We start from the raw sequence: 22,708 nt of genomic DNA, 5'->3' as shown, positions 1-22,708 counted from the left end.
CAGAAATCCAGAGGATCATCAATACTTACTTTGAGAACTTACATGCCAATAAGAAGGAAAATACTGAAGAAATGGATAGATTCATAAATTTGTGTAAATTACCAAAGTTGAAGGAGAATGAACTAAAAATTATAAATGACCCCATATCAATCAATGAAATTGAAAATGTAATTAAAAATTTACCACTAAGAAAAGCCCAGGTCCTGATGGCTTCACTACTGAATTCCACGAGACATTTAGAGAGGAACTACTGCTACTACTGTTTAAACTCTTCAATGAAATTGAAAGGGAAGCAATACTCCCAAATTCATTCCTGGAAGCAAGCATCACCTTGATCCCCAAAGCAGACAAAGACCCAACCAAAAAGGAGAACTATAGGCCAATGTCACTAATGAACATAGATGTAAAAATCCTTACTAAGATACTGGTAAATAGAATCCAGAAGATCATCAAGAAGATCATACACACTAACCAAGTGGGATTCATCTCAGGGATGCAGGGATGGTTCAAAATATGCAAATCAATAAATGTAATACACTATATTAATAGAGCCAAGGACAAAAACCATATTATTATCTGTGAGAAACTGAAAGTGTAAATAAGGATTAAAATGATTAAAACAAATAATTGATAATTTGAAATAGGAAAAGATCCAAAGGTGGAGGGGTGGCGGGAGGGGAAGGGGAAAGGGAAGAAAGGAAAGAAAAAATTATGAGAAAGAAAAAAAAATGGAAACAAAATCTATATAAATAGGGAAGGGTGGTGGGGGTGAAGGGCACATAGGTAATGGGGAAAAAATAAGAACTAAGATGCATCATGTTCAGGTACAAACACCCAATGATAAATGTAAATGTATTATATACCTAAAATGTACCAATTAATATATAAATTAAATTAAAAAAACTATTATGGGGCCAGGGATTTAGCTTAGTTGTTTCACCACCTGCTGTGCAAGCACAAGTACCTGAGTTCGATCCCTGGTACTAAAAAAAAAAAAGCCGTATTATGGCATTGGGTTTAATGCTAGAAAGGTAAATAATTCAAAATCCCATGTCTGCCTAGGAATTTTTAAATTTTATTTTTCATCTTTTTCCAAGCATGTACATAATGCTATAAATATGAGAATATATATGTAAATGTATACATTTAGTGTTCATTTTCCAATAATCATTCAAATTCACGAGCATTTCCAGAGCACCATGTGGAGCTTGGGTGCTGGGGCGCTCTCAGCATGGAGGTGTTTTCTGGTCCCACCATGCCAAATCTGTCTCTGAACCCACAGGAAAATGCGGAGTTTCAGAAGGAGGTGGCCCAGGTTCAGCATCACGTGGCCCAGCAAAAAAATAGCAAGTGCAATAAAAGCAACAAGAACTTAGGCCTGGAGTAACTTTTGTGGGTCACCTACCACCAGTATTTTTTGAATCCCAGATCAAAGAATATTTCTCTCAATTTGGCAATATTACAAGATTCAGACTGTCCAGAAGTAAGACTGAAAATAGCTGAGGCTGTGTTTTTGTGGAATTTGCATCTGAGGATGTTGCCAAGTTAGTGGCTGAAAGGATGCACAGCTACCTCTTCGTTGAGAGACTCCTGATCTGTCGTTTTATGCCACTTGAAAAGGTAGATAAAGATCTTCTTAAAGGCTGGCAAGCTCCATTTCATCATCCAGTATGCCCAGCAGAGAAATGGTATAATCATAAGCGGACACTTCTACAAACATTAAGGATGTAAGATCAATTTAAAAAGAAAGAAAAATTACTAAGGAAGAAACTAATTGCAAAGGGAATTGATCATAATTTTCCTTAATTGGTTTTATCTACTAAGAAGAAAGAGGTTTCAGACAAAAAAGAGATTTCTGCAAAAAAGAATAAGGCTTCAAGCATGAAGGAGAAGGAGAAGAAGGAGAAGGAGAAGGAGAAGGAGAAGGAGAAGGAGAAGGAGAAGAAGAAGAAGAAGAAGAAGAAGAAGAAGAAGAAGAAGAAGAAGAAGAAGAAGAAGAAGAAGAAGAAGAAGAAGAAGAAGAAGAAGAAGAAGAAAAGGGTTTCAAAAGGCTCTCTTGTCACTCCCGATAAGACTGATAGCCAGAGTGCCACACCAGTTTGTATGCCAACATTTTTGGAGAAATGAAAATCTCAAGTGGCTGAAATGAATGATGATAAAGATGATGAAATAGTCTTCAAACAGCCTGTATCCAGTGTAAAGGAAACACCAGAGAACCCAACATCCACTTGTTCAGGGAAAAAAAAAAAAAAAAAAGAAAAGGCAAAGAAAAAACAAACAGTGATTCTGAATGTATTGTGTGCAACATATCTTACAAGAAATTGCGATTTGGAGAACCCGGAAGGAAGCTGCCCCGCCACCATCCCAAGCTCCTAGGGCAGGGAAGGTGAGCCCCATGGGTGCCAGAAGCACCCCCGGCCCCCGTAGAAGTGAGAAGACATGTAAACAAGCCTCAAAAACAGACTTCTGGATCACCTACAGCAACCCCAAAGGGAAACGAGATGGAACACTCTGATACTCAACCACCTGGGCTCTCTGAACTGGCAACAAAAGAGGATCTGGGAAAAATGAAATCAGAAATAATTACTCAGATAACAGCAAAGATTTTGCTCATGGTGCAAGATATGATTAATAAATCTAGAGAGGACACAGATAAAAAAATAGAGGATCTGAAGAACATGATGGAATCCCAATATAGGAAACAAATGGAATCCATAAAACTGATGCAAACAGATTTCCAGGAGATTAAAAACTCCATCAAAAGTCTGCACAGCAGAATGAATGAATGTGAGGATAGAATTTCACATATAGAAGAAAAGATTGCAATTAGTGACCAGGAAAAGAAAAATTGCTTTAAAATTGTAGAGGAACATGAGAAATCAATCCAGCAGCTGCTAGATGATGCAAAGAAGAATAACATAAGACTGATTAGAGTCAATGAAGAAAGAGGAGAGAGTGCAGATGACATAAAAAAACTGTTCCCAGAAGTGATGGCAGAAAACTTCTCAAGGAGGGGAAAAGAACTTGACATACAGATAAGTGGGGCACATAGGACTCCAAATAGCTTTGATCAAAAAATATCTACACATGGGCATATAATAGTTAGGATTCCAGAAATCCAACAGAAGAACAAAATTCTACAAGCAGTGAGAGAAAAGAAACAAATCACATACAAAGAAAAGCCCATCAGAATCACAGCAGACTTCTCAGTGAAAACCCTCAAGGCAAGAAGAGCTTGGAGTGATGTATTTCAAGCCCTAAAGGAAAACAGCCTCCAACCCAGATTGATGTACCCTGCAAAACTATCTTTCAAAATTGATGGAGAAAGAAGATACTTTCATGATAAAGAGCACCTCAGTAACTTCATGAATGCCAAACTGTCACTCCAAAAAATTTTAGACAATACCCTAGGAAAAGACAATGAGGATCACAACCCCAGGAAATCCAGCAGAATGAATCCATTGGGCGTGACAAATTAAACGCAAAGGGGGAGAATCCAACAAAAAGAAAAAGTCATGACAAGGCTTTCAAAACTTTCAACTTCATCTCCCTAATGAGTGTATAATTCAGTCTTGTTATTGTACTGATTAGTATTTTTCTGATTCTAGAGTTGCACACCTTTCCTTGTGCTATATTGGCTATTTATCATCTTCTTATGTCTACTTTTTAATTGGGTTGTCTATTAATGAGCTCTAAGAATTCTTTATATATTCTGCTGGTAAGTTATATGCATTATAAATATGGTCTGTTTAAGGACTACTTTTCATTTTAATGATGTCATTTAAAGTTCTAAATTTTGATGGAATCTCACTTATCAATTTTTTTCTTTAATACATCATGTTTTTTGTATCCTAGGTATGCCTACCCTGAATTCATAAACATTTTCCCTTATAATTTCTTCTTAAAGTTTTATACTTTTAGGCTTTCATATTTTAGGCTCATGGATCCCTTCAAGTTATTTTCCTGTGTGGAAATAAAGGGTTGAGGTTAATTTTTTATATACGGATACCAGGTGTTCTAGTGCTGTTTACTGAAAACATTATCTCTTCCTCGGCTCTTGATTCAAGTTTATATTCTATAAAATGCTAATGTTAAATAATCTTTCAAAACTCAGTGGACCATATATGTATGCTTCTATTTCTAGATTCTCTGTTTTATTCAAATGATCTATATGTCTTTCCTTACACCAACACTGCCTTGATTACTGTAGCTTTAGAAGAAGTCTTAAAATTAGGTACTAAACGTCTTACAACACTGTTTTTGTTTTTTTGTTTTTTTAACTTTTCTAGGTCCATTGCACTCCTACATAACTTTTAAATTTCAATATCCAATTCTTCATTTATAGCAAGTATACACAGACCTGAATTTTTATATATACCTTGTGTTTTCTAATCCTGCTAAATTCAAATACAAGTTTTACGGGCTCCTAGAGATTTCTTAGTATTTTCTCTGTAGATGATCATTTCATCTACATGTAAAGATTTTGCTTCTACCTTGCCAATCCTATCCTGTGTCATTTTATTGCCAGACTATTTTGGTGGGGCCTAGGTTTCAAAGTTGAATGGATAGATAAAGAGTAAGCATATCTGCCCTTGTTCCCCACCTTAAGGAGAAAGCATTGTATCTTCTCCATTTGTATAAGGCGTTCTCACTGGAAGTATGGAGTACATGGCTTTAATCTGTTGAGAAGTTTCTGTTCTACTTCTAGTCTCCTGATAGCTTTTACCATGAACAGCTGTAGAATTTAGTCCAATACTTTTTCTGCAACTAGTAACAGGATCATATGGCTGTTTCCTTTCCTCTGTTTAAATGATGACTTTTGGGGATGGATCTTCCAATGCTGAACCAACACTGCCATCCCTATAACAAAACCACTTTCTACATCCTGACAGATCTGACTTCTAAGAGTTTATTTTGTTAAACAAATTTCTATCTGTGTTCATACTTTTTTCTTCTATTATCTTTATCCAGTTTTAGGATTAGCACAATGTTGATTTCCTAAAGTGAGGGGAGAAGTGTTCCTTTTTTTTCTGCTTTAATTGTTTGATATAATTTATCAGTTAAAATGTATATGAGCCTGCTGTTTTCATATAGATAGGTTTTCAAGCTAGGAATATACTTTCTTTAATAGGTGCTATTCAAATTTTGTATTTCCTCCAGAGTTAGCTTCATTAATTTGTCTTCCGAAGTACTTCTTAGAAGTTGTCAAATTTATTTCAAAACAGATTTTTGTAATATGCTTTCTATATCCTTTTAAATTCTGTAAAATGTGTGGTAATGTCTCCTAGGTCTTGATATTGTAATTTAAAAAATGTATAATTGATATTGTGTAACAGGAAGAAAAGGTCTAAAGGTGCAGGGGAAGTGGGAGGGGTAGGGGAAAGGAAAAAAGGGAAAAGAAAAAATATGAGAAAAGGAAAAAAATGGAAACAAAGTCTTTGCAAATAGGGAAGGGGGGGGGGGTGAAGGGAGGGCAAGGGAAGGGGATAAAAAAAAGAACCAAGAGACTCATGTAAAGGTACAAGATCCCAATGATGAATGTAACTATTTTATACCGAAAATGTACCAATAAACTTAATGGGAAAAAAAAAGTAATTGGAATTTGTTCTAAGGGCTGACTACTGTATTACACTACATACAACCAAGTCAACAATTAACAAGACTTTCAGAGGAAAAACATAATGATTGTTCCAGGTCTGTAAGGAAAGCAGTGAGTAAATTTTGGCTTATCTGCCCTTGCTGAGATCTGGGGTACATCGCAGCCTGCAGTGCCTGGGCTCGCAGTGCCTTTGTCCTGGTCTCCTACTTTTATGTTCAGATTTTTTTTAGCTCCCCTTGGTTTACCCTGCCTAAATGCCACTGTTGACTGCAGGTTGAAGTACTGAAGTGTTGTGGCCTTTCGCCACCAGCAAATAAAGTCCACTAGTCTTACTTGAAAAAAAAAACAAATGTTTACTGTTGTTTCTGTATTATCCTCAAGCTTGCTTCATGCATTAAACTACACAAGTATACTCTGTCTCACTTTTAGAAAAATTAATAATTTTTAGTGTAATGAAGAAGCCAGATCTTTTCCTGCATTGTGATAAAGAATGACTTTTCTATCTTATATTGCGTGTTTGGGCAGTATACATTTTCTAGTGAACTGGGCTTCTGTAAACATGCATTACTGAAACTTTGGCCTCTGGTATTAAATTTTCTCCAGCTATCAGAGCCCATTCCACAGAGGTAACATTAATTTCCTCTACTGAGACAAGAAGTTCCCATTATTCACCAAGATAACTAGTTCCCAGATTTTGCTGACAAGATCCTTTTTAAAAAATTCAGAACAAAGAGGTTGGCAAGAACCCACCTAAGAGAAAAAGACAGCAGAGTTAAAGGTCAGCCTTCCTAATGTTCAGAATATGAATTATTTCAATCCCTCTTCCAAGTGATGTGGAAGTAACTCCAAGATGTATGATCAGATATTAAGTAAGATATGAGTATGGTTTTCCTGCAAAAATGGGATTTTATGGTGCCTACATAACGCAAAAAATCTGAAAATTTTCTCAACATTATGTGTTTGTTTTGGCTTCATTTTTAAGTATAATTTTTTGATGGTCAATCCATTTTCCAGACCTTTTGGTCATTACATATAATTAAGATCCCAAAATAGTGGACATATTACAAAAACATTAGATAACTAACCTACATTAACTTGCTGAAGTTAAAATATTTATCTGATGTTTACGAGGGTAAAGAGTTTATTTTTAAAACTGATTCATATAAAGTTACATTTTCCAAACAAATATGGCAAGCAGTCGTTCATATTTGTAAAACATTTATTAAGTGGCTTATTGTACTAAAAATTCTTTAGTAGAGGATTTAATCACCAAATGAGCAGCTACTCCAGATTAGAGCTCCCCTATCAACCTGCACATATCAGTCTGATTTGCATTACTATAATGAAATACCTGAGGCGGCTAACTTTATAAAGAGAAAAATTTTGCTTAGCTCATAGCTTTGGAGATTCAAAGGTATGGCACTGGCATCAGCCAAGTTCTTGACTGCATCGTACTGTGCTGGACATTAATGCTGGGAGGGCCTAAGGAGATAAGCAAGTGATCACATCTCAAAGCAGGAGAAAAGAGCAGGTGAGGCCAAGTCTGCTCCTTTTTACAAAATTCCTCTCATGAGAGTTCAAGCAGCTGTATGCAGACTACTGCATGGCCCCCAGTGACCTAACAGCCTTCCCATTAGGGTCTACCTTCCAAAGGTTTCACTATCTCCCAGTAGCACCATACAGCCCTTAATCACAACAGACACCCAGGCCATAAGGATGCCACAGAACTATGAAAATCTACCTATCTGTAGGTCAGTTTCTTATTCAAAATAAAAGGAAGAGGTAGCTTTCACAATCTCAAGTTTACCCTATCTCAAAAATATCTGATTCCAGAATTCTCTTTTGCTATAAAATTCCCAGTCAGTTTGTAAATGGTGAGTTAAGGTCAGCTAACATCAGTGGGAATACCAACTACTTTTTAACCCCAACATGCATGCTCTGTAGTTCTATACTAAGAATCTTGAGCATTATGGAATAGGAATATGATTGTGAGTTCATAGTATCTGATTTTATGAAGTTGACCATCTCAAAGACTGTGCACAGAGCACTTGGTAATCTAAGGTCATCAAAACATGATGGTATGTGTATGCACACATGTGTGGGAATATGTACAGCATGTGGGCATATGTGTGAGTTTGCTTGTGATTTTAGGTGAGAATATTGCTGTAGACATGATGAACAAAGGTAGAGCCTCCCACAAAAGAACCCTGTTTCTGGGATCTTTGGCAATGTTGATAGAATGTGACAGTTTTATAAAAGGTCATGATTTGGTTCAAACATACCAATTTTAAATTATTCTCCTCTCTTTCAGGCCAAAGAAAGACATAAGCAAGATGCCCATTGATCTGTCACACATCCCAGCGAAAATGTCTGAGTTAATAAACCATTCAGGCAGAAAGGGATTTCAAAGTTGAATGGGTTAGCATATTAAGAATTTTCTATTTTGAACTGCACAACACATGAAGCAGATTGTTCCACTGTCAAATAAAGATGCTACAAATAGTATTTTCAAGCGAATAGATCACAAGGAAAAAAATTTCAAGAAGTAATCACTTAACAATTACATCAACACATTTTTCAGGGTTATGAGATCTCAGTTACTTATGTGATAATCTTCTAGACCAAGGGTTGGGAAATCATAACCCATAAGCCAACTCTGACCCACTACATATTTTTGAAAATAAATCTTTGTTGGTACACAGCCACAGTCAATTTGTGCATTACCTGCTATGAGTTAAATAGTTATGATAGAGGACATATATCACAATGCTTAAAAATAAACTATCACTGTAGATATTAATTATTATTATTACCATTTCATTTTAAAGCATGAGTCTCCCTGGCTTTCTTTTTCAAAATACAAAAAACTAAGTAACTATTGTTTCCCCTGATGATAAATTTTCCTTGGTAATACTTGTTGCAGATACTCTGGTACTCACCATCAGCCAACTCCTCTCCCCCAATTTTTTTCTAACCAAGCATTGATTCTTGTAACTGGAATTCTCAATACAAATTAATTTATACCAGGTAGGTAGACACATATAGATTTTTGAAAACTTTGGAAACATGGGACATTTCTGCAGTAATATTCCAGTGTTAGTTCTTCAGTTAGAAACTGAGGCCATGGAGATGGCGGATTCCTGATTTATGGCAATACACTCTTAAATTCTATAGTTTGGGGGGGTGGCTTTCTGATCTCCTCCCTTGCTGATGGGAGCTGAGACAAACAGGATTCTCCTATATTGTGAGTCATTCTAGAGACCCTGCCTTAAAATTGCTCTTGTATCAGTGCTTCTGTGTTTAAAATATCTTAAGTAGACCTGCTGTGCAAGCACAAGGACCTGAGTTCAATCCCCAGTACCAAAAAAGAAAAATCTTAAGTTGCTTTTATTTTCACTACAAAACAGCCTGTTATATCTTGATCCCAAGCTACTTCTCTATCATGAATCCGATTTGAGATTTTCTTTCCTCTTCCACTCATCCTGTTTCCTTCGGCTCCATTTTTATACTGTTGGATCACTATACTTTTATAATGATATTGCTTTCTGGTGGATAAGAACCCTCATACATTTTTAATGGATCATTACTGCAGTTGAGCCATTCTTAAATTTTTTTTTACAAATAAATTTTGGAGTCAATTTGTCAAATTTCCCTTTATCTGCTCACACAAAAATATGTGAGATTTTAAATAGAATGAGATTAAAGTTACATATTATTTGGGGGGATAAGTTAACATCTTTATAGTATTAGGTCTTCCTATTGAATAATGTAATTTTTCTCTGTTTATTTAAGCCTTCTTCCATAGAAGAGCATATTTTTAATTTTTTTAAAAAAGAAAAGAAAAGAAAAAACAGATTTTATGCATGATTATAGTTTCATGGATGAACACTGATGAAAACTGAATCAAAATGCAATGTCATTATGAGTAGAATGAAACTTGAAAGGACATTAAATAAAATTACTTATCAATCAAATATCATCTATATATATTTAAAAACAGTAATGAATATAGGAGTGAATGTAGGAAAAAAAGGTTCATTACTTGCTGGCTGTAAAGAGCATACTTGAAGTACACATGAATAGGAGCTTCTTTTGAAATAATTCCAAGAATTTCCAAGGTTATATAACCAATTAGTTGAGAAAACCAACTTACACCAACCATCCTCTTTCCCCCAGTTAAAACTTTTTGGACAGCAATCCTGATCTAGTATAATAAAGGGTAAATTTTCCGTTAGAAGAATTGACTACACGTTGGGGGAAATATATCATTTCATTGTCTAGAGCTAATATGAATAATCTTATTTCTGGAATACTCAAATCCTTTAAATATTTGATAATGATTTTCAACTCCCCCTCACCTACCTCAGTTTTCTCTTACCATTTCCTTTAATTTGGTTTCAAATCTTCCACTGTTCTGTCACTCTTTGGCAAACACATCTGTGTCTCAGTGATTCATGCAATGAACAAAGCCCTAACTCCAAAATTCAACGATAGTGTTCTAACATATTGATAGGATATTTTAATGCATATTAAAATTTTGACTCCATATTAGATGTTTTAGCATGTAGATTTAAAAATTATTTTACCTGGATTTTAAAACCAGGGAGTTCTGAATATGCACATTACATACACACACACACACACACACACACACACACACACACCTTTTCTCTTTTAAAATAACTTCAGATCTCTGAGAATAATAGTACAAAGAATTTCTACATATCCTTCACCTAGATTCACTATTTTTTTTGGAAGTTCAATCTTTTTATTTATTTTTTAATTAATTTTATTGGTACATTTTAGGTATACAATATAATGACATTCATCATTGGAAATTTGCACCTTTACATAATCTCTCTTGGTTCTTATTTTTTCCCTCTTCCCCTGCCGTCCCTTCAACCCCTCCATCCCTCCCTATTTACAAACACTTTGTTTCCATTTTTCAATTTTCTCATATTAATTCCATTCCCTTCTTTCCTTACAATTACCCCTCAAACTTCCCCTTCCCCTTTGTCCCTTTTCTTCTTATTTCAAATTATCTATTATACCTTTTAGTCTTTATTTATACTTTCAGTTTCTGACACTAGAGAAACTATTCAGTATTTACACATGTGTGTCCTATTTATGTCACTTAAGAGTATCGCCTCAATGTGCATCCATTTAGCTATAACTGTCTCTAGTTTCTCTTTTTTTATGACTGAGTCTATTGTATTTAAAAAACACATATTCTTTTTCCAGTCTCCAGTTGATGGTAATTGGACTGTTTCCAAGTTTTAACTATTACAAACTGTGATGCTAGGAACATGGGTGCACATATATCACTGTGGTATGATTCTTTTAATTCTTTGGGGAAGATACCCAGCAAGGGAATAGCTGGGTCAAATGGGACTTCCAGTCCTAGTTCTTTGAGGTATCTCCATACTGATTTCCACAGTGCTTGCACCAGTCTACACTCCCACAATCAGTGGAGCAGTGTTCCTCTTTCCCGACAGCCTTGCCAGCATTTGTTATTGGTTGATTTCATGATAGCAGCCATTCTTTCTAGGGTAAGGTGGAATCTCAGTGTTGTTTTCATTTGCATCTCTCAAATGACCAGTGATATTGAACATTTTTCATGTTTATTTGCTATTTCTACTTCTTTGAGAAATCTCTGTTCATTTCAGATGCTCATTTTTGGTTTGGGTCTTTAAATTCAGGAGGTCTGATTTTTTAAAGTTCTTTATAGATTCTAGATAGTAGATCTTTGTCTGAGGAACAGCAAGTGAAAATTTTTTCCCACATTGTGGGTTGTCTCTTCACACTGCTGGTGGTTTCTCTTGCTGTGCAGAGGCTTTTTAATAAGAAGAGATCCTACTTGTTGATTGTTTGTGCTAGTTCATGGGCAACTGAGGTTTTGTTCATAAAATCTTTTCCTACACCAATATCTTCAAGAGTTCTACCTAACCTCTCTTCCAGCCGATTCAGCATTTCTATTTTAATATTTAGATCTTTAATCCATTTCAATTTTAATTTAGTGCATGGTGAGAGATATAGGTCTAGTTTTACTCTTTGGCAAGTTGAAACCCAATTTTTCCAGCACCATTTATTAAAGAGGCTATCTTTCCTCCAGTGAGGGTGTTTGGCTCCTTTGTCGAAGACAAGGTGGCTAAGTGTGTCTTGAGTTGTTTCTGCATCTTCTACTCTGTTCCACTGGTCCTCAGGTCTGTTTCTTTGCCAGTACTATGCTGTTTGTTATCACAGTAGCTTTATAGTATAGTTTCAAGTTGGGGGTTGTGACACCCCCTGCCAAGTCTCTGTTCCCTAGAATTGCTTTTGTTCTTCTAGGTCTCTTCTTAATCCAAATGAATTTTTGGATTGTTTTCTCCACGTCTGTGAAGTATGCTGCTGGGATTTCAGTTGGGATTGCATTGAATGTATATAGCAGTTTTGGAAGTATGGCCATTTTCACTGTGTTGATTCTTCCTACCCATCAGCAAGGAATGCTTTCCATTTTCTGATTTTCTTCAATCTCTCTTTTCAGAGTGCTATAGCTTTCAGAGAAGAGGTCTTTGATTTCTTTCGTTAGGTTGACTCCTAGGTATTTCAGTATTTTGGATACTATTGTGAAAGGAATTATTTGCCCTATTTCTTGCTCAGAGAGTCTCTTGTTCGTTTAAAGGAAAGCTATTGATTTTTGTGTGCTGACCTTGAAGCCAGCTACTTTACTGAATTTTGTTATTAAGTCTAGAAGATTTTTGGTGGAGTTCTTGGGGTCTTCTATATAGAGTATTATGTCATCTGTAGATAATGACAATTTGATTTCTTCATTTCCTATCTTTATTCCTTTTATTTCTTTCTCTTGTCTAACTGCTGTGACTAATGTTTCCAAGACTATATTGAACAAGAGTGGTGATAGTGGATATCCTTGTCTTGTTCCTGATTTGAGTGTGAAGGATTTCAGTTTTTGACCATTTAGTATGATATTGGCTGTTGATTTTTCATAGATGGCTTTTATCAGATTGAGGTAGAGACTGTCTATTCCAATTTTTTTAGGGTTTTTATCATAAATGCATGTTGGATTTTGTTGAATGCTTTTTCTGTATCTATGGAGATAATCCTATGGTTTTTGTCCTTGGTCTATTGATACAGTGTATTACATTTATTGATTTGCATATATTGAACCATCCCTGCATCCCTGGGATGAATCCCACTTGGTCAGGGTGTATGATCTTCTTGATGATCTTCTGCATTCTACTTACCAGTTCCTACATTTTTTTTTTAACTGGGGATTGAACTTGAGACCTTGTGCTTGTGAGGCAGGCAGCAGCACTGCTGAGCTAAATCCCAGCCCCTAGAGTCACTATTTTTAATCTTCTACCTTATCTGTTACCTTCCTTGTACCATTTTCCATCTCTCTCTTTCACACCTTACCATCATATTTTGTTGTGTTGATGCCCAGCTTTGGCCAGTAAGAGCACTTTGCTTAGGCTCTGGCATCCTTTTTTCATGTTTCATCATTTTTTAAATTATTTCCTCCCTTATTTTCAGACAGAGCAAGATATTGCAGATTCACCTACAGTATGTCAGCCCCAGAACCAGCCATTTCTCTAAAGAGCCCTAGTTCCTTTTAATGAGTGATTAAATCTGTATTTTATAATCTATAGATTTTTTTAATCCTAGAAGTAGCTTAAGGATCCTATGGAACTCTCTCTTCGGATTGATGAAGAAACTTCAAAGATTTCCCATGAAACTTCAACCCAGAGATTTTTCATGAAGTATTCAAAATCAAACAGCTATTTAGAAACAGGGTCAGGAATAAAGTCAGGTCTCCCATCTTCCAAATTTCTGCTTTCTGTATTTTATAATCTTTCATCTTTCATATGGTACTCAACCATCATCTATGTTAAGTTTCATTGTGTTGATTTTGGCCTATCATTTCAACATTCCAAGATATTTATTTATTAACCAGTATCCTCCTTGAATATTCAATCCTCATTCAAATGCTTTAAAAGTATGTTTCTAAACTGAGATTGGATCTATTTCCAACTTTAGAGGAGTTTTCTTCAGAAGCGACTTCTGAGTTATAAATCTTTGAGTAATGAGGTTTTTAATGAAAGCAGGGCTAACACATCGTTAACTGCAGAGAGAGAATGGTATTCCTATAATCATTTTTTTTTTGGCGCTTAATGGAAAAATACAGAATATTGAAAATGTTTTCTTATTATTACTTAATTTGTCAAACCCCCATCATTTATGCCACATTTTTAAATGAGGTGGAATAGTTTTTAAAGATGCAACAGAGATCATTACAAAAACACTAGGAAATCAAATATAGAGGGGGGGAGGGAAAAGTAGGAGAGGAAAAAAAAATTACTAAGCTCAATGTGCATCCAGGCGCCAGCAGCACACATTAGCTTAGTTCATTGCAGCAGTCCACAGGGGAACATAATGTGAAAGTTAAAATGGGATCGAGATAGGTGTGTTGACAGTTCTGCATCCATAACATCCATCCATCCCAAGGCACCATCTGTTACATCTTCAGTCTTTTTGTGAGCATCAGCAATAGAGGTAATTAAGCAAATGAGCAGCTAAAATTGAAGTTCTCAGGCAGGAGGAAGAGTTGGCAAAGATATGGCAATGGGGTGTCCTTGTAGGAACAGAGGCTGAACACCTGGCTAAGGCAGAGTGAATGGGTGGTGGGCCAGGGCATTGGAACCAGAAGGGCCCACAGTTTCATAGTGTTCTTAACAGCAGAAGTTGCTGGCAGCAAAGGAAAAATATTGCCTTATTAAGAGAAAAAGAATGAACAGATTAGCTTGGATATACTCAGAAAAGAGACCAATTTGTTATAGCAGTGACACATGGACAGTGATGCCTCAATTCACAAATACCCTAAGAGTTTAACAAAGCTGGCTGAGGTGCCAGGGGAAGTTCTAGTCTCTACATTGGCAGGAATAGACCTGTATTGATCCTAGGTCACAGAGAGCCTAGCATGGCCCAAAAAGGTTGAAGGATGAACTACGAGGTCGCCTAGAGCTAAACTAGCTGCACAGGAACACAGGCTGTGATGTGAGAACATGCTCCCTCCATATTCCTCGTACAGGAACCATTCCTGCTTATGCTCAGCGTACTGGATAGCTGAAAGGAAGGAAATTCATATCCCAGATGATGTTTCTGGATCTGAACGGAAATGTAATTTTTTTATATTGTTCATTTTTTTTCTGTATTGTTTTGCTTGCATCCAAATATCTTGATCTTTTTTTAAAAAAATTAACCTTTCCTTCCCTTATCCTTTCCTTCCATTTTCATGCCCCAGACTCATAACATAGGCTTGTAGGAATTTGACCTCTTTCTAGACTCCACACTCAGACATGGATCCTCTCCCTCCATGGGAGGATGAGAAGTTTTTCTTGGAGCACTGTCGCCTTGCACAGTATCTAGTCAGAGCTCCAAAAGCATTTCCAGCACAGGGCCTTCTGTCTTACTTTTTATTCAGTCTCCTGCTAATAACTGACTGCCTGGTTTTTCTGTCCTTGCCTGCATCTCTTCTGGTTTCCCAGTCAAGATTGTTCCATCTCAGGGATGTAGCCTATGACAGTTCATCTTAATTGTCAACTCAGTTGGCTTCACAGGTTAATAGAGCACACTTCCGGGTGTGTCTGGATGGGTCATGCAGGTGTGACCTTGAGGACTATAGCCCATGGCCCTTTCCTCTCTAGCTCTTCCCCTGCTCCCTGCTTCCCAGACAGCGTGAAGTGAGCAGCTTTCTTCCACAAAGGCCTTCTACCATGTTTCTGCCATGGAGACAGCTGGTCATGGACTGAAACAGTAGGCCAAAGTAACACTTTTCTCCTCTAAGTTAACTTTCTTGGGTTTTTGTCATGGTGACAACATTTGACTGATATACAGCCTCATCACCTATTACCAGACCTTCCTAGGATTGGCCACTTCTGTACTTAGATGTCTATCTTTTTCTGTACATCAAATGGCCATGTCCAAAGGCTCCCAGGATGAGCTCTTGGCCTGTTGTATACTTGTGGCCAGTTGCCTACCGTGGTCCTCTCTCCCCTGAGGAGTTTCACTGCTCTCTCCCCTTTGAGTTTCATTGCTGCTGAAAACACTTTCTTACCTGAGTCATGGTTGTAACTGGGCTTGATCCTAGAATAGGGCAGTGGTGTCAGTTGGGTGTCAACGCAACACAAGTAATGTTCTAGTAATAGGCGTACTCCAAAGAACCAGTGTCCTGGCTGAGACTGGAGAGCATCAAAACTGTCCCAAATTCCTGGGCTCTTAAAATAGTTTCAATTAATTTTAGTTCCTTGGACAGTCTTGGAGGTACAGTAATAAGTTCATCCATGTTTTCACACTGATTCACCTAGTAGATGTCAAGCTATTTGCTCTTAGTGCCTTATTGATTAAGGTAGAAAAAGTAAACAGCTGAGAATCTGTGTTAAAATGCAATTTAGTCAGTCAAGGAGGTGTGCTCCTTAGTGAGAGGTGTTTGACATAAGAAAGGGAACAGCTGCCTATAAATACATATCAAAACTTTCAAATAGCCCAATCTACCTCCTGAGGACCAGGGATCATTTTTTTGTGATGTTTCTTTCTGTTTAGGATGACCTCATGACTAATATGGAAGCCCTAAAGTGTGGCTTTCTCTTTCCTTCTACAATGCAGCCAAGTACCCAAGGAAAGTGAAAAAAGTGTCTTCCATTCCTCCACAGGTAAATGCTTATAGGACAACACAGCATAATGAAGGTCCTAGGGCCACAATGATGGGTATGGAATGGGTAAGGTTCATTCTCCAAAATAAGAGAATTCCCATTCTGCCAGTCACCATGTCCTGGAACTGCTGAGATGAGATTCAACACAGAAGAAATTTATTGCTAAAAACACTTATGAGAAAAATGGAGAGAGTACAAGAGTTCTGACTCAAAGGAAAGAGAGAGAGAGTGGAAGGAAGGAGAATTGGGTAGAAGGAAGGATCTCTGACAAGTGTATAGTTCTAAGAAGATCAGGAAGATCAGGAAGGCAGTAGGGTCAAAACTTTGTCAGAGGGACATTTCCCAGGAATGTGTCTGCCTTAATATTTCTGTGGCACTCACTGGGGAGGCCCACAAGGAAGAGACCTCAGTACGAATGCAGCAGGGAACTTTCGAGCATAGTAGCTGCAGCCATCAGTCCATTTGGGAGGCCTACTCCCACGGCCACCACAGTGACTTTGGAGATTTACCACAGCAGCAGCAGCAGCAAAAAACCATCAAGCAATGAAATAAAAATAAACCATTACTACAAAGAAAGCAAATGATAAGATGATAAGAATAACTATTTACCATTCACGAAGCACCAGGCACTTTATACTCTTATCTTTAATTCTTATAACCACCTTCAAAAGTCATTTCACCAAGGACACATGTTTAAAGGGTTTAAGTGAATAGTCTTAAACCACGCACCCTTTATATTGATCAGCAGGGATTTGAATCTATCTTGGTATTATACAATGGCAAATTACAGTTGTACATGTTTATGGGGTTCAAAACGATTGCTATATATACTTTACATAAGTGTCCTCCCCAGACACATGTGTGAAGGAATTTTTCCCAATCCTATGGTACTATTGGGAACATTTGTAGGTGGAGCCTAGTGGAAGGAAGTTAGATCATAAGGGATATGCCCTTGAAGGATATCCTTTATCTCTGTTTCACTTCCTGGCCACCATGTGGTGAACAGACCTCTCCACCATGCAAGGATCTTCACCTTTAAAACCATAAACTATAACCACAAGTATAATAGCTTTTCTGGATCTTGTGAGACTTCCCAGTGAATAACCAATGCTGAGGATAGTCTTGGGAACTGTCCACATGACATGCTCACTCTTTCTTCTTCCCTTCATCTTTTTCCAATCAACTGACATCATTCTGCTTTCCAGTTTCCTTCCCTCACCCCAAGTTCATTCACTTAAAGAGATAGACACCAAGCTCTTGTGGCCAGGAACCTTTATTTCTCCACCTCAAGCCTCCTTAACAATTTCAGTATGTCTGAGGTTTGCCTGTATTTATAATTCTTTCTATTCTCAGATCTCAAACCACTTGACAAACAACATCTAATCCTCCAAATAGCGAAGGGCAATACAGTGTGATTCTTTCCACTGCACAAATGAGAAACTGAGATCCAGGTGTGACAGATTGCCTGGGCCTCACAGAGCTGTCCATGGGCCATGTTTAAAAATAACAAACCCAGTTACCGGTGATTGCTTCAGGTCCCCAACTCCATAGTTGTTGTTAAGACCACCTGGTTAAATCATGGCTATATTGAGAAAAATGACTTTGAAAATGAGCTGACTCCAGTGCTTTCTGCTTCTCTCTGCTCTTTGGGGAACACACTTTCAGTCAGATGTTATCCTCACCAATTTCATTAGCATTGAGTTATAAGGATAAAAATATCCCACCTCTGTCACTGACAAGTTACCTCCTGCACTGAACTTACCAAGTCATCTTTTCTTTGGTAATTTTGTCAGTGACGTGTTTGTGGTCAGCAAAGCAAAACAAGTGCAACTGATTCAGGGTGACCTGGGCTCTGTTCTGCTCTGGACATCAATAAAATTGCCAAGTCTGCTTTGATTTCAGAATTTGTACTATAGGTAATGATGATATATGAGCTCACAGAACAGATTTGATTCTCAGTGATAAGACTGGTTCTGACAGCCAGAAGGAAGGAAAAAATTATTCTTATCTATAGTATAGACAGGCTTCTTCTGATATGGATGTCATCAATGGAAAACTCAGATGAACACCAAGACACCACTTCTACCCTGCACACAGGCCCGTTTTAGCAAAGGAGTGGAGGCTATGATGTAGTCAAAAGCTGAGAAGGGAGAGTTGCGGGGAGGGAGACAGCAAGGAAAAACCAGTTGAGGGAACTAGATTTCAAGTCAGCTGAATTCTATTCACGCTGTACTATGCCCTGCCACTGGTGTCATGCTGAGGACACAATCAAGCTCAAGCAAATGATTGCCATCCTTGCACTGAGGTAATCTGAAAAAACAATTACAGCCCAGGAAAGCAGCTTCTGCAGGGCAATCAGAATCTGACAGGGGCTGACACCACCCCCAGTTGAGACTGTGAAGGGCAGGCAGGCACTAGTGGTAATTAAGAATGCTGGGCAGCACTGGTAGGGCTGATAGAGCTGGAGTTTCTGAGCATTGCTCCCTTCCTGCAGAGAAGATTCCCCTGCTGGTGTGAACTGTCCTGTATAAGATTTTGTGTATGTGTGTGCAATAAAATACATATAACACAACATTTACTGCTTAACCATTTTAATTGTGCAATTCAGTGGCGTTAACTATATTCACATGATTGTATAACCACCAGCACTATCCATCTCTTTTTCATTACCTCCAGCAGAAACACTGTACCTGTTATAGGAAAATTCCCTGTTCTGCCTCCCCACAGCCTCTGGTGACCACTGCTCTTCTTTCTGTCTCTATGACTTGCTCGCTCTATTTACATCATATAAGTGGACTCATACAACACTTGTCCTTTTGTGCCTGCCTTATTTCCTTACAAAATGTTTTCTAGATCCATCCATGTTGTACCATGTATCAGAACTTCATTCTTTTTAAAGGCTGAATAATATTCCATTATATAACGTAACACATTTTGTTAATCCATTCATTTGTTGATGGGTGTTTGGGTTGTTTTCCACATTTTGGCTATTGTAAATAGTGCTGCTGTGGACAAGGGTGTGAAGCTCCTGCTTTCCATTATTTTAGGTGTATACTGGATCATATGGTAAGTCTGTGTTTAATTTTTTTAGGGCCTGTCATATAAATATGAATTTTATGTATAGAAACCACATCGGTGTTTTAGAGATAAGACAGAATCTATTCTATCAAGGGAGATAGGTAAGTCCACTTACTGGGGGAGGCAGCCAAGCTAAAGGACACTAATGCTAATCTGAGAAGTACAGCTATGGGATGCTTCCTGGTGCTTACTGGGTACTTGATAAGAGTCAGCAGCTAGGCATTTTGAACATAATTTGATTTAATCTTCACATGGAGATTATTTTTCCTGTGTGGACCGAAGATGAAACACACCCTTGTACTTATGAGATGACATCTATTTCACCATCCATTGTCAAGAAAGCTGGATGATGTGCAACCAGAAGGGTGTGGCTTCAAGCTATTGTTCATAGTATTGAAAACAGGTTCCTCACTTCATTTCAGATCACAGTTCCATAATTTACCAGGCCTGTCCACTTATCTGAGGAAATCCAAAACCATACCACATGCTTCCTTTATTTTTGTAAGTCAAAGTTTCTGACCTATACCAATTTACCATTTTCTTTCTTTATAAAGAGCATTTTTTTTTTTTGGTACCGGGGATCGAACTTGGGACCTTCCATTTTCGAGGCAGGCAGCGGAACCACTGAGCTAAATCCCCAGCCCTAAAGAGCATTTTTTTGATAAAATGTCTTTTAAGGCACTTATACTAGCAACAAATTACCTCAATTTTTATTTGTCTTAGAAAGTCTTTATTTTTCCTCAACTTTTGGAGGATAATTTCACTGGGTACAGAACACTAGGTTGCATTCTCTCTGTCTCTTTTTTTTTCTGTCTCTCTCTGTGTCTCTCTCTATTATAAATATTCCACTCTACTCTCTTTGCTTGTGTGATCTCTGAGAAGTCAGATGTAATTTCTATCTTTGCTCTTCTGTTGGTGAAGTATTTTTCCTTCAGCTTCTTTTATAAATATTTTAGGTCTTTTATCTTTAATTTTCTGTACTTTGAATATATATCTATGTGTAGTTTTGTTTTGTTCTATTTTATCCTGCTTGATGTTCTCTGAACTTCCTATATAAGGTTAAGTATCTGATATTAATTTGGGAGAAATTCTTAGTCATTACTCTTTCATATATTTTTTCTCTTTATTTCTTTTTCTTCTCCTCTGATATTATCGTTATGTGCATGTTACATCTTTTGTCATTGTCTTACAGTTCTTGCATTTGCCATTCTATTTTTCTTTTTCTTCTTTCTTCAGATTTTTTCTCTTTGCTTTTCAGTTTTGGAGACTTCTATTTATATATCAAGCTGAGATTTTTTTACTCAGTCATGACTAGTTACAATAAGCTTATCAAAGGCATTCTTCATTTCTCTTATATTGTTTTGTACTTGCTCTTATTGATTTTATTTGAAAGTAAAAACAGCCTGATCCTCTTAAGAAAATTTTAAGTGTACAATACATTACTGTTGTACTACTGATGAAGTGCTGTGTAGCAGATCTCTAGAGCTTAGAGATCATCCTTCTTAACCAAAAATTTATGCCCATTGATTAGTACTCCTCAATTCCCTCCTGCCCCTTGTCTCTGACTTTCTACTGCTCAGTGTCATCAGATGTGTCACATAAGTGGAATCATGTGTAGTTGTCACAGTGATTTTGACCTTTAGCATTGCTTTTTGGTTCTTTCTTAGAATTTCCATCTCTCTGCCTACACTAACCATTTGTTCTTGCATACTGTCTACTTCAGGTATTAAAGTCCATAGTATATTAATCATACTTGTTTTAACTCCTGTTCTAATAATTCCAGCATCTCTAGGACGTCTGAATCTGATTCTGGTACTTGCTTTCTCTTCAAACTGTGTTTTTGTGTCTTAGTATGCCTTGTAATTTTTTCTTGCTAGCTAGACATGATATACTGGTAAAAGGATAGCCTGTAGATAAATAAATCTTTAGTAATGTAGTGGTAAAGGTGGATAGGGGTAGGAGGGAAAGCATTCTAAAGTTCCATGATTAGGTCTCAGTCTTTTTCTGAGCCCGTGCCTTAGGGTTATGAACTTCCTAAATGCTTCTCAGCCCTTTACACATGCACATCACCCCCATAAATGGGATGGGATGCCTAGATACACTGGAGTTGAGTGTTTCACTTCCAAAAAGACCATTAGGCTATGATAAATTCCCAGTTAGGCTCTGGTTCAATAATTTTTCCTGAGAGTAGACCTTGTTCACAGCAGAATGTTCTCACATATTTTTAAATAACTCCCTTTCTATTTTTTCTGCTGGGAGCCTGAAGGAATGTTTCTCTGATGCTCACTATAAAAACCAAGTTTGGTTGGAGATTAAACTCTTAAAACTGTGGAAGCCCCCTATAATTGAAGGTTTTTAATCCTCATTCTTGTCTGCTGTCACCCTCCAGAAATTTATCAATTACAATTCAGAATTTCCTACTCCAGAAGAGGTCCCTGTAGAGGTTTTCAGTCTTAGGTTTCTGCTCTGACAATCTGTAATTCTCTGAATTCACCGCTCTTTCCAGTTTGTAGTCATCAATTTGGCTGTGCCCTCAAAGACTTTTATAGTTTGGATCTTGAATATTTCCCAGAGGCTCTGTGTTGAAGACTTGATCATCAGTCCATGATGGAACTTTTAAAAAGTGATGGCTTGTGGAAGGATTTTGTGATAAAGAGTTTACAAACCTCATTTAAACATTTTGGCAGACTTCTGTGAGGTTAATCTTCATAACTCAAATAAGCTGAAAAAACTGATTTATGCCTTGCAATATGATTATTCTTGTAATATATTTGACCAAGCTGAGTAAAATGTGAAGGAGTTCATAGAGAAGGCTTTGGACTCAAAAAATCTTGATTCTGAATACCAGATCTTTTACGGCTAGAGCAACTATAAACAAGGGTTGTAACTTCTCTAAACTTCAGTCTCTCATCTATACTGTGAACAAACTAAGGATTGCTTCTTATACATGGAGGTTCCCATCATCATCATCACCAACACCATCATCATTAATGGTTTGTTAAGGAGGAAGTTTGCTAAAGGAGAAGGAAGTAATTGGTAGAATGAGGCTTCTGAGGGGATAGGAAAGAGTGAAATGCAAAATACAAGTGGAGAAGTTTTCCTACAGCAGGAGGAAGGACACCTCTTCTCCCTTGGATTCAATGTTATGGAGTACTGATGGATATAAACATAGGTTGAAATGTACCTGAGTTGGCAGGGAAAAAAAAGCTTTCTTTATCCTTCCTTGAAAGAAAATTATAAGGTGATTTTCTGCCTGGATTTCCTAATCACATTCACTCAGGTGTTACTAAGCATCACATTCATTCCCTGGTTCTTTATCACATAA

General features: G+C 37.2%; 1 pseudogene; it reads left to right on the top strand.

Moving 5' to 3' along the window:
• Positions 1-1,231: 1,231 nt before the first annotated feature.
• LOC101704076 (MKI67 FHA domain-interacting nucleolar phosphoprotein pseudogene) lies at positions 1,232-13,192 on the top strand (annotated as a pseudogene).
• The last annotated feature ends 9,516 nt before the right edge of the window (positions 13,193-22,708 follow it).

Source organism: Heterocephalus glaber, unplaced genomic scaffold (genome assembly GCF_053883595.1).
Source record: "Heterocephalus glaber isolate CG9 unplaced genomic scaffold, H.glaber_assembly_v1.0 deba00001666, whole genome shotgun sequence".
NCBI lineage: Eukaryota > Metazoa > Chordata > Mammalia > Rodentia > Bathyergidae > Heterocephalus > Heterocephalus glaber.
This window is presented reverse-complemented; position numbering and strand designations above follow the sequence as displayed.